This window comes from Palaemon carinicauda, chromosome 37 (genome assembly GCF_036898095.1).
Source record: "Palaemon carinicauda isolate YSFRI2023 chromosome 37, ASM3689809v2, whole genome shotgun sequence".
Lineage (NCBI taxonomy): Eukaryota > Metazoa > Arthropoda > Malacostraca > Decapoda > Palaemonidae > Palaemon > Palaemon carinicauda.
The window spans coordinates 74652970-74667756 of NC_090761.1; the positions used below are offsets into that span (position 1 = coordinate 74652970).

At 55.1% G+C, this 14787-nt stretch overlaps 1 protein-coding gene across 1 annotated transcript in view; it reads left to right on the plus strand.

The window, feature by feature from the left end:
* The window catches only part of LOC137629808 (ketosamine-3-kinase-like), a 42226-nt gene that overhangs the window by 26350 nt on the left and 1089 nt on the right, over nucleotides 1–14787 (plus strand). The gene's annotated exons all lie outside the window — the stretch shown is intronic.

A 14787-nucleotide genomic window follows, 5' to 3' on the forward strand; every position in this document is an offset into this window, starting at 1 on the left:
AGGCTCGTCTACCCCTTCGCCGTAGAGCCCTTCCTTCCCCTCACAAGGGAGTTATGAGGCGCCTCTTCGGCTCGTTGTCACCACAGTCCTCTGCGGAGGAGACGACTCGCCGTTCGCCGATCCCCTTCGGATGATGGTTGTCCTTCGGGACCCTGTTACCAGTCTCCCTCCAGACCTGCTGACCTGCCGTCACCCTTCGAGGATGCTGATGGCGCGCCCACGCGCCCGTACGCGCCACCTGATCCTTCCATTGCGCAGGCACCGGACCCTTCAGGGCTTAAGGGCCTTGAGCGCAAATCTGCGCCTCTTGCCCTCAAGCGCCAGGTTCAACCTGCGCGCCCTCATGCTGCTGCTGCTGCTGTTCCAGTCTTAGCACCACAGCGCTCACCTGCGCGCGTGCGCGCCCCTGTTCCTGTTACGTGCCAGGGTCCCTCTGCGCGCCCACGTCCTTCTGCGCCCCGGCGCCCGCCAGCATTTGCTGATCTAGCCCGCCAGCGCCCACCTGCGCACACGGGCCCACCTGCGCACACGCGCACACACCTGCGCACACGCGCCCACCTGCGCCCCAGCGTTCCCCGGTTCCTGCCACGTCGCGCGCTGTCCAAGAGGCTCCTAGTTTAGCGCACAGGCGCTCACAGGTACCTTTGGACTCGCAGCGCCCGTCTGGAGTTAGGCGCGAAGCGCTCCCATCGCGCGCAGTTCCAGTTACAGTGCACACGCGCTCGCCAACGCTCCTGGACTCTCCTTCCATACCGCGCGATCCTGCATGCGTTCCAGTCGCGCGCAATGCTCCGGTTGCGCGCCAGGTTCCAATCTCTCAAGGCGCCTCATGCAACCGTCCAGCGCACACCCTTGCTCCCTAATCCAATCGAGCGCCCTGCTCACCCACCGTAGCAGCGCACACCAGCGCGCCCACATCCTGATGCGCGCCACGCGCTCCCACGATCCCCTGCGCGCCCAGCGCGCCCACATCTTGATGCGCGCCCCTGATCCCCTGCGCGCCCAGCGCGCCCACAGGTTGATATGCCAACGCGCGAACCAACCCTCGCGCTATCTTGAACCTGCTCTCTCGCGCCCTCGCCCGGTTCTTCCGGATACGCGCCCACGCGCCACTGCTCTCTCGCGGCCGTCAGTACCGCATCAGGATGCTGCATGCCCTCGTATCCAGCCTCCTCACGATTCAGCTCCTGCGCGCCACACGCCCTCGCCATCTCCTGCGCGCCCCCGCGCCATCTCCTGCGCGCCATCACGCTCACGCGCCGGTGGCATTGCCACTGCGCCCTCGCACCCGCTCTACCAACCTCTCACGCCCGCAGCGATCCTTTCGCGCGGGATCCTGGACAGGGCCCATCGCGCGACCTCCAGCGCGATCGTTGCCAGGTGGACAGGTCATCGTCTCGTTCCCCTCCCCGCAAGCGCAGAACAGCGCGCTCGCCTGAGGAGGGGCGGTTCCCGGACAGGTCTAAGGACTCTTGTTTCAGCTTTTCAGGCGGACCCTCATTTGTCGACGCCTCCAAGGGATCGAACGATCCCCTTCCCTCCAGAGGGAGTGTCCGACAGCGCGACTGTCAGCCAGCAGCCCTGGTTTGGGACCCTGGTCAGAGCTCTTGTGCAGGCTATGAAGCCCGTCCTCTCTGACGTGGGTCACAAATCTGTAGTGGCTTCCTCCCCCCTAAAGAGGAAGAGAGGAGTCCCTTCCGTGGAAACACCTCCGAGGTCTATTCTGTATCCGCAGATCCTTGCGCAAGGCTCCTTCCCCCCCCCCCCAGACTTTCTCTTCCTCCCCTTCGGATGAGGATTACCCATCCTCAGGAGAGTCGGACGAGCCGGACCGTTCCCCCATCGCACCAATGGGGGAAACTCCGCCTCTCCCTGAGAAGTCTTCTCGTCCAGGGGTGGAAAAGAGCCTGCACCCATCGTTACTCGAGTCCTGTATCCCTCCCAGGAGGGAACCGAAGGACTCTATAAGACGATTCCCAAGTCGTCAACAAGGATCAGACAGGAGGCAGGTAGACCTTCCGAGGATGTCCACGTGTCCCCCCAGGAAGAGCCACTGGGGACAGGAGACTTCGTTGCCAGTCCTTCAAGAGGAGAGCACCTAGAGTGAGAACACGCGTTCTGGCAAATCCTAACCCTCATGAGGAACCTCAACGGGATTCCAGACCCAGAGATTCCTCCTCGTGAGGGTAAGGACACGGTCTTGGACCGTGTCTACGGCACCCAGAAACCCTCTAGGGCCAGTGCAGCTTTGCCCTAGTCTCAGGGGATGAAGAGTGCCAGGGACAAGGTCAAGGGCCAGCTCTCTGAGCTTGCCTCCTCCAGTAGATCCAGCGCCGGTAACAAGCTCCTCCCTCCTCCTCGAGTCCATCAGAGGAGGTACTTCGAGATCCTTGAGGAGTCTTGTTTGGGTCTTCCTATTCACCACTCCGTGGAAGAACTCACCGGGGGAGTCCCTGTAGAGAGACTCTCCAACTGGCACGTGTCCTACTCAGCTACTGAGATCCTAAGCCAGGAGAAGGTCGCTAAGTGTGCCATGCAGGCAACTTCGTGGCTTGACATCTGGCTGGGGTCTCTGGGCAGCCTGGTGCAGTCTGAGGACCTCTCCAAAGAAAGCACCAGGAAGGCACTGGAGACTTTCTTTCTCTCAGGCACGCGGATCTTCGAGTTTCTGGCCCACCAAGTCTTGAGCTTGTGGGCCAATACGATTCTCAAACGACGGGACGCAGTGGCTGAGAGATTCCACCAGAAGGTTCCCAGTTGGGATGTTAGCAGGCTCAGACACTCTTCCGTGCTCAGTAAGAGTTTGTTCGAGCCTAAGGACGTGGAGCTTACCGCTGAGAGGTGGAGGAAGTCCAGCCCTGACATCGAGGCCCTACAAACCTCCAGCGGCCCAACAGCCCCGTCCGGCTAAGGACACAAAGTAGACGACAGCAGCATAGCCCAAGGTGTCTAAGCCCTTTCCTGCCAAGAGCAGAAGAAGCAAGAAGTCCTCCAGGGGAGGCAAGAACCCTAGAGGAAACGGCCGAGGCCGTAAACGCTAGGGTTGGCAGTCCCCCTGCATGTCTACCAGCTGGGGGATGCCTACAAAGTTGCCGGCAAGGTGGCAGCAACTCGGGGCAGATACCTGGACGATTTCTGTAATCGCTCAGGGTTATCGCGTCCTGTTCACAGCTTCTCTACCTCCCCTGACAGCGAATCCAGTGTCATTGAGCTCTCTTGCCATGGGATCGGCAAGAGGGCAAGCCCTTTGGGCAGAAGTCCAGACCATATTGAAGAAGGACGCTCTCCAGGAGGCTGTGGATGGGTCCCCAGGCTTCTACAGTCTACTCTTTCTTGTAAGAAAGGCGTCTGGAGGCTGGAGACCAGTCATCGACCTCTCAACCCTGAACGGGTTTGTCAAACAGACTCCGTTCAGTATGGAGATGGCAGACACGGTCAGACTTGCAGTGAGACCACAAGACTTCATGTGTACACTGGACCTGAAGGACGTGTACTTCCAGATCCTAGTCCATCCATCTTCAAGGAAGTACCTAAGATTCTGCCTAGACAAGAAGATCTACCAGTTCAAGGTGCTGTGTTTCGGTCTCTCCACAGCCCCTCAGGTGTTCACCAGAGTGTTGACCCTGATATCGTGGGCTCACAGGATCGGCATCCATCTCCTTCGTTATCTGGACATCTGGCTGATCTTAGCGGACTCGAAGGCAACCCTTCTTCGCCACTGAGACAAGTTCCTCGAAGTTTACCAGGATCTAGGGATCATGGTAAATCTCGAGAAGTCCTCTCTGCAGCCCTCTCAGAAACTGGTATATCTAGGCATAGTCATAGACACCAATCTCCACAAAGCCTTCCCATCAGACGACAGGATAGCAAGGCTGAGGAAGGTCGTGAGACCTTTCCTCAATCGAGAAGAACTCCCAGCCCAAACGTGGCTGCGTCTCCTCGGTCACCTCTCCTCCCTGGCCCGTCTCGTTCCCAACGGTCGCCTCAGAATGAGATCCTTCCAGTGGCGACTCAAGTCCCGGTGGAATCAAGGTCACGATTCCCCGGACACTTTGGTCCCTGTGGGTCCTGCGGAACGGACAGACCTCCAGTGGTGGGTGGCGGACGAGAACCTACGAAAGGGAGTGGATCTTCTTGTCCTTCCCCCGGATTTGATGTTGTTCTCGGATGCATCAAACAAATGGTGGGGGGCCCACATTCTGAACCACAGGACCTCAGGCCTGTGGTCAGAATTAGAAAAGTACCTTCACATAAACCTGCTAGAAATGAAGGCTGTGTTCCTGGCACTTCGGAAGTTCCACTAAGTCCTGGCGGGCCACTCTGTGGTGGTGATGAGCGACAACACCACAGTGGTGGCTTATATCAACAAGCAGGGAGGTACCTTTTCAGAACAGCTATCCCATCTTGCAGTAGAGATTCTGAGATGGTCCGAAGTCCACTCGATCACACTAGCGGCTCGCTTCATTCCAGGCAAAAGGAATGTGCTCGCCGACAGTCTGAGCAGGGCGACGCAGATAGTGAGTACCGAGTGGTCTTTGGATCCTCAAGTAGCCAACAAAGTCCTGACTTTGTGGGGTTCCCCGACGGTGGATCTGTTCGCTACAGCGCTGAACTTCAAGCTCCCGCTGTACTGCTCCCCGGTCCCGGACCCCAAGGCTCTCTGGCAAGATGCCTTCCAACAACGGTGGGACAACGTCGATGTGTACGCCTTTCCCCCGTTCTGTCTGATGAGGAGGGTACTCAACAAGACCAGAACATCGGTCAATCTCTCAATGACCCTGATAGCTCCGCTATGGCATCATGCAGAGTGGTTCCCGGACCTTCTGCAACTCCTCACGGAGATTCCGAGGGAGCTCTCTCCACGTCACGAGCTACTCAAACAACCACACTACAACATCTACCACAAAGCCGTAGCTTTGATTCGACTTCACGCCTGGAGACTATCCAGAATCTCCTCATAGAGAGAGGATTTTCGCAACAAGTTGCGAACAGGATGTCTGGCCACCTGCGCAAGTCATCCGCAGGAGTCTACCAGGCGAAGTGGCGAGTTTTTTGTGGTTGGTGTCGTGGAAGGGGTATCTCTCCCCTCGATGCCACTTTACTGGCAATAGCGGAGTTCCTCGTTTATCTGCGGGAGGAAATGCGCCTTTCAGTCTCGGTAGTGAAAGGCTATCGCTCAGCCCTAAGTCTTGCCTTCAGGCTTAAAGGAATGGACATTTCCTCCTCGCTGGAACTTTCCCTTCTCATACGGAGTTACGAACTTACCTGCCCTCAGTCGGAAGTGAGACCTCCTCCATGGAACGTGGTTCGAGTTCTCAGGTCTCTTAAGAGACCTCCCTATGAACCATTACACCAGGCTTCAGATCGCCACCTTACCTGGAGACGGTTTTCCTGCTAGCTTTGCCCTCGGCCAAGCGAGTCAGTGAGCTTCATGGTCTCTCGTACGACGTCACCCATTCAAGGGAATGGGGGAAGGTAACGTTCAGCTTTGCCCCTGACTTTGTTGCCAAGACTCAGAACCCGGGAGTGCCGGACCCTAGGTTCGACTCCTTCCAGGTTTCGAGTCTCCGTTCTGTAACAGATGACCCAGACCATCTCCTACTGTGCCCAGTCAGGAGTCTGAGGTTGTATCTTAAAAGAACAGCTGCAGTTCGCCCCCAGGTGCGAGCTTTGTTCGTGAGCACCGGGGAGACGAAGAGGAGGGTCACCAGAAATATCATCTCGGCCTGGATTCGCAAGGTAAAACATCTGGCCTTGAATCTTGACCCTTCTCCGTCACGTCGCCCTAGAGCGCATGACTTTGGGGGCGTGGCTACGTCCCTGGCCTTCAAGAAGAACTTTTCAGTGACGCAGGTCCTTCAAGCTGGGGTGTGGAAGCATCAGACCACCTTCACGGCCCACTACCTGCAAGAAGTGACACACAGGAGGCTCGATACGTTTTATATTGGCCCTGTGGAGGCTGCACAACAGCTGGTATAACCTCAGGCTCCTTATTGGACAAGTAGCAGAAGGTTGAGGGCATTGTTACCTGGTTTCAGTCTGCGTGAAGGAAAAGATATGCCTGGCCCTTATTCTTTTCTTCATCCTCTCCTCCCTTGGAGAAAGCAGCATCCTGGGTTCCTTGCACAGCTGACCTCGAACCTCTGCAGGTAAGCCATGCTCCCTTGTGTTCCTAGTATTAAGATGTAATTCTGTCATGTCCCCATACCCTGACGACGTGGTATTGGGAGAGTCCTAGCCTAGATTTCCATCTGAAGAACTCCAGGTCAACTTCCTAGGACAAGTCACATCTCGCCTTCACACACACCTTACGTAGGCAGCAGTTTCACAGCTGTCAGCGAGCAGCAGGGACCCCTTACCTCTTGAGTTCCTACACACTCGAATTCGGGGTCCCCGGGCAAGCCAAAGCCAGTATGGCAGGGTACTTACCACCCTTCCTAAGGGTTAAGTCACCCCATGTAAATAGCGTGGTTTGTATTTCAGTTATATACAGAACAAATGACAAATTCGTAGATAATTTGTATTTTTCCTAACTATACAAAACTTAGCTATTCACACATAGCTACCCCTCCCTACCCTCCCCGCTAACTAGCGGCGGGGTAGTAAACCCTCGTTAAAACTTTTATGGCTTGTCATTCAGCTACGCTGAAGTAATTACCCCATTTAAATAGCTAAGGTTTGCATAGTTAGGAAAAATACAAATTATCTGCGAATTAGTCATGTTAAGCTAGAAAAAATCTCTTAATTTATTGTTCTCATTGCAAAATTATTCAGAAATTATGTGCAAAGACCACATCTGCTCTATAATCACAATGCATTTATTACGAAATTACTTGGAACCTTGGTTGTTTCTTATAACTTTGTATGAAACTAACTTTTGAAAAAGGGATTTGTGCCTGACGATACATGTTATTCTTGAGGAAAATGTTTAATCAAGCAATGGCACGTTTAACAACAACAATCTTACAAATGACATTCTTGGCTTCTTTACCAGTGAATGAATAGCTTAAACTACCTACTTTATACATCTTGTGTTTATGTCAATAATTTCCAAAAATAACTTTTGGTCCGTAACTGGAATACAAACCAAGCTATTTATTAGGGGTGTTACTTTAGGCGTAGCTGAAATGACGAGCCATTAAAGTTTAGTGAAGGTTAACTACCCACACCGCTAGTTAGTGATGGGTAGAGGGAGGTAGCTTACTACCGCTCCCACTCACACACCTGTGATTTAGCTCTCTTTACTTTTGGCTCGGATGGTGAACGGATGTTGCCGCTCTTCATCCTTTGCCTTTATTGGACTGCTATTAATCTGTTTTTGCTTTTTCTTTTTTCTAGTGTGTATTTGTGTGTTTACTTCCGCAAACATGCACACCTGCCCTGGACTCACCGGCCGGCTCTGCGGAACTTTTATGTCGGCGGTGGAGACCGACCCCTACACCCTTTGTCCCGCCTGCAAAGGTCAACGGTGTAATTGTAACAATAAGTGTAGTGAGTGTAGGGAGGGGTCTGCCTCCCAGTGGGAGAGCTTTGGGCGACGGCGGAAGAAGAAATCTAAGCGGGATATTTCTCCTTCGAAGGCTACTTCGAGGGGTGAAAAACCCAAGGCCTCTTCTTCCGCCTCCCGACTTCCTCCGAAGCTCCTACTCGTTCGGTCTCTTCCGAGAGGCCGTCGAATAGTAGCGTAGACCAATTTAATATCAGCCAACCCCGGTCCTCGAGATTTGGTGTTGCTTCCCCTAGCAAAGCGGCCCCACCTCTCCCCCCGGGTGAAGCCTTGTCAATAACTTCCTTGTTACAGGTTTTGTCGTCCTTGGGCTCTCTGGTCCGCCTTCCAAGGACGCATTACTGCAAATCATCCGCAGGGGTGCTAGTGTGCAGCAGTCATCGTCGCCGTCGGAGGTAGATCCTCTGGCTCTTGTCGATGTTGTGGTGTCAGAGGTGTCGCCTATGATCTCGTCCGACTCCTCTACTCCTCCAGACTCTCCAGTGGTTGCTGCCGACTTAGTTTTCCCCGTTCCTGATCATCCTTCGAGGGGGAAACTAAGTCCAATGTCTGTCTCTCCCGCGAGTGTTTCTCCCCCTCGGGGCAGTACACTCATAGAGATTCCTCTTTGTAAAGCTCGTCCTCCACTTCGCCTTAGAGGTCTCCCTTCACCGTCCGTGAAAAGGTGCCTCTTCGGCTCTTCTGCTTCGTCGTTGCACCTGTCACCTGCAGAGGAGCCTCTGCTGCAGTCATCTTTTGGCCCTCGACCTTCGACCGTGCCTGGACCTGCTACTATTCCTCCGACTTCGGTCTTGGACCTCTCTGCCGATCGTTCGCGATCTCCATCGATGGATGCTCGCCCTTCCAAAAGGCACATCCCAGTTCCTGAGCTACCTGCTAGCTAACCTGCTGACCTTCCATCGCCGTTCCTGTTCCCGGTAAAGCCTCTTGGGGCCCTACTGAAGTGTGCAGCTGCGCGCCATCCGCCTTCAGCGCGCTAACCTCCTGCAGTGCATCTGCGCTCACCAGCAGCCCGTCAGCACCAGCCTGCTCATCAGCGCTCTTCAACACTTCAGCGCGCTCCTTCACATGCTTGCCCTCAGCGCCTACCAGCTCGCCAGCGATCTCATGCTCAACTAAGCCCACCGAAACTGCACACACATGCACAACTTCGCTCTCCTGCTTGCCCACTTAGACGGCAGCTGCAACCTGCGCCCCCGCGCCAGCACTCTCCTACGCGCCAGCGCTCTCCTGCACGCCTGCGTTCTCCTGCGTGCCAGCATTCTCCTGCGCGCCAGCACTCTCCTGCGCACCAGCACTCTCCTGCGCACCAGCGCTCTCCCGCGCGCCAGCACTCTCCCGCGTGCCAGCACTCTCCCGCGCGCCAGCACTCTCCCGCGCGCCAGCACTCTCCCGCGCACCAGCGCTCTCCCGTGCGCCAGCGCTATCCCGCGTGCCAGCACTCTCCTGCACGTCATCAAGCTCCTGCGCGCCAGTACTCTCCTATGCACCATCACTCCCAGGCGTGCATGCTCCATCATTCGCCTACGTGTGCGCGCCATCACTTGACCGCTCGTACGCGCCAGATCTCGCCTGCTTGCTCCCCCACGCGCCAGCGCACTCCCGCGCGCGCTTACCAGCTCTCTCCCACGCGCCAGCGCTCTCCTAAGCACCAGCGTTCTCCTGCTCGCCAGATCTCTCCCACGTGCATGGACTAGGTCACGTGCATCCGACACTCGCCCACGCGCGTGCGCCCACAATGGACCACTCGTGCGCCCACAGTGGACCGCTCGTGCGCCCACAGTGGACCGCTCGTGCGCCCACAGTGGACCGCTCGTGCGCCCACAGTGGACCGCTCGTGCGCCCACAGTGGACCGCACGTGCGCGCCCACAGTTGACCGCGCGTGCGCCCACCGTTGACCGCGCGTGCGCCCACCGTTGACCGCGCGTGCGCCCACCGTTGACCGCGCGTGCGCCCACCGTTGACCGCGCGTGCGCCCACCGTTGACCGCGCGTGCGCCCACCGTTGACCGCGCGTGCGCCCACCGTTGACCGCGCGTGCGCCCACCGTTGACCGGGCGTGCGCCCACCGTTGACCGCGCGTGCGCCCACCGTTGACCGCGCGTGCGCCCACCGTTGACCGCGCGTGCGCCCACCGTTGACCGCGCGTGCGCCCACCGTTGACCGCTCGTGCGCCCACCGTTGACCGCGTGTGCGCATCAACACTCGCCATTGCGCCAACACTTGCCAGCGCACCAACACTCGCCCGCGCGCCACCACTCGTTCGCGTGGGCAAGCCAGCTCTCCCTTGCGCGCCACCACTCTCCCGCGTGCGCGCCAATGTTCGCCCTCGCGTCAGCGCTCACCAGTGCGTGCATAGGAACTGCACCCGGGCAGGTCACCATCGCCTCACTCCCCTCCCCGCAAATGCCTTTCAGCGCGCCCATCGGGAAAAGGGGAACAGCCTTCTGCAGAGGGGTTCAGGATCCTGAAACTACCTTCTTCTAAGGCAGACCCTCCTAGTATGGTAACTCCTCGTAAGGAACCTTCGGTCCCTTTCTCTTCAGGGGATCTGTCTGACAGTGTATCGGTCAGTCAGCAGCCATGGTTCAGTACCTTAGTCAGAGCTGTGGCACAGGCCTTCAATCCGGCCCTGTCTGGCCGCTCGTCGGAGCAGCCTATAGCTCTGGACTCTCGACACGGAACCATGCTTCTTCCACCCCAGTGAAGAGGAAAAGAGGAGTTTCTGATGCGGTCACTTCCTCGAGGGTTAAACTGACTCCAGTCAGGTCATCAAGGCTAGTCCCTCCGGTATCTCCCCAGGGATACTCTCCCACCTCACCTTTACCAAGGGAGTCGCGTGAGGAAAGGACCTCCTCCATTCCATCGTCGGAGGAAGCCTCCCCTCAAGCTGAGAGTTCCCTACCGTCAACAGAGATCAGGAAGGGCACGACATCCAGGCCTTCGATGTTGGAGTCCTATCTCCTTCCTCGGAAGGAGTCCAAAAACTCCAGGACTTTGCCAAAGTCCTCCACTAGGACTACTAAGACGGAGACAGCCAGCCACTCGAGGGATGTCCGCGATCCACCTTGGGAAGAGCTCTCGGGGATGGAAGATGGAGACTTCGTTGCAAGTCCGACGTCGGAAGGAGAGCAAAAAGAGTCAGAACATGCATTCTGGAAGGTCCTGACTCTAATAAGGGTTTACTGACCCAGAGATACCCTCTCAGGAGGGCAAGGACACGGTCTTAGACCGTGTCTTTGGCACCCAGAAACCCTCAAAGACCAGTGCAGCCCTGCCCTGGTCTCAAGGGTTGAAGGGTGCCAGGGCTAAGATCGCCCTATAGCTCTCCGAGTATGCCTCCTCCCACTGTTCCGGCTCTACCAACAAGCTCCTCCCACCTCCTCGTGTACAACAGAGTAGGTACTTCGAGAACCTGGGGGAGTCTGGTCCAGCTCTTCCTCTCCACCACTCTCTGGAAGAGCTCACTAAGGGAATCTCTCTAGAGAGAGACTCCAGCCGACAGGTCTCTTTCTCGGCGACCGAGATCCTTAATCAGGAAAAGGTCACGAAGTATGCTATGCAGGCTACTTCGTGGCTGGATATCTGGCTAAGGACCTTGGGGATCCTAGTACGAACCGAGGATTTCTCACAGGAACGTATCGGGAAGGCAATGGAGACTTTCTTTCTCTCAGGCACTCGCACGATCGAGTTTCTTGCCCACCAAGTTTCGAACTTGTGGGCAAATACCATCTTGAAATGTCGAGACGCAGTGTCTTAGAAATTCCACCAACATGTCCCCAACGTTGAGATAGCTAGGCTCAGACATTCCTCTCTAGAAGGAGCCCACCTGTTTGAGCCTAAGGACGTGGAACATGCTGTTGAGAGATGGAGGAAGTCCCATCAGGACTCCCTCCTCCATAAGGCTTTGACATCCAAGCCCTATAAACCTCCAGCCCCTCAGCAGTCCCGTCCAAACAAGACCACGGCAACCAAGACAGCAGCGAAGACAATGGTGTCTAAAAAGCCCTTTCCTGTCAAGGACAGGAAAGGCACTAAGTCCTCCAGGGGTGGGAAAAACCTAGAGGGAGCAGCCGAGGCCGCAAATGCTAGGATAGGCACTCCCCCTGCTTGTCCACCAGTAGGGGGATGCCTACAAAGTTACTCGGACAGGTGGAAGCAACTCGGGACCGAACCCTGGACAATCTCCGTGATTCATCTAGGATGTCGCGTCCCGTTCATAACATCTCTCCCTCCCCTGACCAGGAATCCAGTGTTGATAGACTCCTTTGCCATGGGATCAGCAAAGGGGCCGACCCTTTGGGCAGAAGTCCAGACCCTGTTGAAGAAGGGTGCTCTCCAGGAGGTCTTCGACGGGTCCCCAGGCCTCTTCAGTTGACTCTTTCTTGTAAGAAAGGCGTCTGGAGGCTGGAGACCAGTCATCGACCTCTCAGCTCTGAACAAGTTTATCAAGCAAACTCCGTTCAGCATGGAGACAGCAGACACGGTCAGACTAGCGGTAAGACCACCGGACTTCATGTGCACACTGGACCTAAAGGACACGTACTTCCAGATCCCAGTCCATCCATCTTCAAGGAAGTACTGTACTTGAGATTCAGCCTAGACAACAGGAAATACTAGTTCAAGGTGCTGTGCTTCGGTCTTTCCCCAGCACCTCAAGTTTTTACCAGAGTGTTTGCCCTAGTGTCATCTTGGGCACACAAGATTGGCATCTGTCTCCTCCACTATCTGGTTGACTGGCTAATCCTAGCAGACTCGGTGTAGACCCTTCCTCAACACCGAAGCAAACTTCTGAGACTTTGCCAAGATCTGGGGATCTTGGTAAATCTCGAGAAATCATCCCTACTTCTTACGCAGAGACTGGTATACCTAGGCATGATAATAGACACCAATCTCCACAAAGCCTTTCCATCAGACGACAGAATAGCAAGGCTGAGGAAGATCGCAAGTCCCTAACTCAGACGAGAAGAACTACCTGCCCAGACGTGGTTACGTCTCTTCGGTCACCTTTCATCACCGGCCCGTCTAGTTCCCAATGGTCGCCTCAGGATGAGATCCCTCCAGTGGCGACTCAAGTCCCGGTGGAATCAGACTCTCGATCTCGTCCTCCCCCAGATTTGATGCTGTTCTCAGATGCTTCAAAAAAAGGGCCGGCGGCCCACGTGCTACACCACACGACCGTAGGCCTCTGGTCAGAGTCAGAAGAGTACCTCCACATAAATCTTATAGAGATGAAGGTCGTCTTTCTGGCCCTTCAACAGTTCCAACAGTTCCTGGCGGGCCACTCAGTGGTGGTGATGAGCGACAACACCACAGTAGTGGCTTACATCAACAAGCAAGGAGGTAGTTTTTTTGCAGCACCTATCCCATGTAGCAGTAGAGATACTGAGATGGGCCGAGATCCACTTTATTACTATTGGCACGCTTCATTCCCGGCAAAAGGAATGTGCTTGCCGACAACCTGTGCAGAGCATCTCAGATAGATAGTACCGATGGTCTTTGGATCATGTAGTAGCCAACAAAGTCCGGACTTTGTGGGGTTCTCCCGACAGTGGACCTCTTCTCAACGGCCCTGAACTCCAGGCTCCAGTTGTATTGTTCCCCAGTCCCAGACCCCAAGGCTCTCTGGCAAGATGCATCCTAACATTGGTGGGACAACATCGACGTTTTCGCCTTTCCCCCATTCTGTCTGATGAGAAAGGTACTCAACAAGGCCAGAACATCGGTCAACCTTTCAATGACCCTCATAGCTCCGCTATGGCATCACGTAGAGTGGTTTCTGGACCTTCTGCAACTCCTAACGGAGCCCCCAAGAGAACTCCCTCCATGACACGATCTACTCGAACAACCCCATGCCAGCATATTCCACAAAGCCGTATCTTTGCTACGACTTCATGCCTGGAGACTATCCAGCATCTCCTCTCTCAGAGAGGATTTTTGCAACAAGTTGCGTTCAGGATGTCTGGACACCTGCGAAAGTCATCAGCAGCAGTCTTCCAGGCAAAGAGGAAAGTATTCTGTGGTTGGTGTCGTGGAAGGGGTATCTCTCCTCTTGATGCCACTATTCCTGCAATAGTGGAGTTCCTCATATATTTGCGTGAAGAAATGCGCCTGTCAGTCCCGGGGGTAAAAGGCTATCGCTCAACCTTAAGCCTCGCCTTTAGACTGAAAGGAATGGACATTTCTTCATCGCTAGAACTTTCCTTACTCATGCGGAGTTATGAACTTACCTGTCCTCAGTCTGAAGTGAGACCTCCCCCATGGAACGTGGTTTGAGTTCTCAGGTCTCTCAAGAGACCTCCCTATGAACCATTATGCCAGGCAACAGATCGCCACCTAACTTGGAAGACGGTGTTCCTGCTAGCTTTGGCTTCGGCCAAGCGAGTCGGTGAACTTCATGGTCTCTCATACGACACATCACCTATTCAAGGGAATAGGGAGAGGTAACGTTCAGCTTTGTCCCTGAGTTTTTTGCTAAGACTCAGAACCCGGGAGTAGCGGATCCACGATTTGACTCCTTCCGGATTTCGAGTCTTTGTTCTGTAACAGATGACCCTGATCATCTCTTACTCTGCCTGTGAGGAGTTTTAAGCTGTACCTTAAGAGAACAGCCGCAGCCCGTCCTCGTGTGCCTGCGCTCATCGTCAGCACAGGAAGGAACAAGAGGAGGATCCCCAAGAACACCATAACAGCATGGATTCGCAGACCCTCCTCCTTCACGTCGCCCCAGAGCTCATGATGTCAGGGGCATAGCTACGTCCCTGGCATTCAAGAGAAACTTCTCAGTGACACAGGTTCTTCAAGCTGGGGTGTGGAAACGTCAAACTACGGTCACATCCCACTACATGCAAGATGTGACGCACAGGAGACTCGTTACGTTTTTAATCGGTCCTGTGGTGGCTGCACAGCAGCTGGTTTAAGACCTCAAGCTCCTTATTGGACAAGTAGCAGAAGGTTGAGGGCATTGTTACCCAGTTTTAGTCTGCATGAATGAAAAGGTTTGACTGGCTCTTAATTTTTTCTTCATCCTCCCCTCTCTTGGGGAAAGCAGCATCCTGGGTTCTCTGCACAAGCTGACCTCAAATCACTGCAGGTAAACCTTGCTCCCTTGTGTACCTAGTATTAAAACTATTACTGTTGCGTCCCCATACCCCAGCGAGGTGGTATTGGGAAAGTCTTGGTTACAACAGTTTTTCCTTCCAAAGACTAAGGAATAACTTTACCTGGACGGTCACACTTCTATATATCTCGACACACAGCTTGCGTAGGTCGCGGACCTT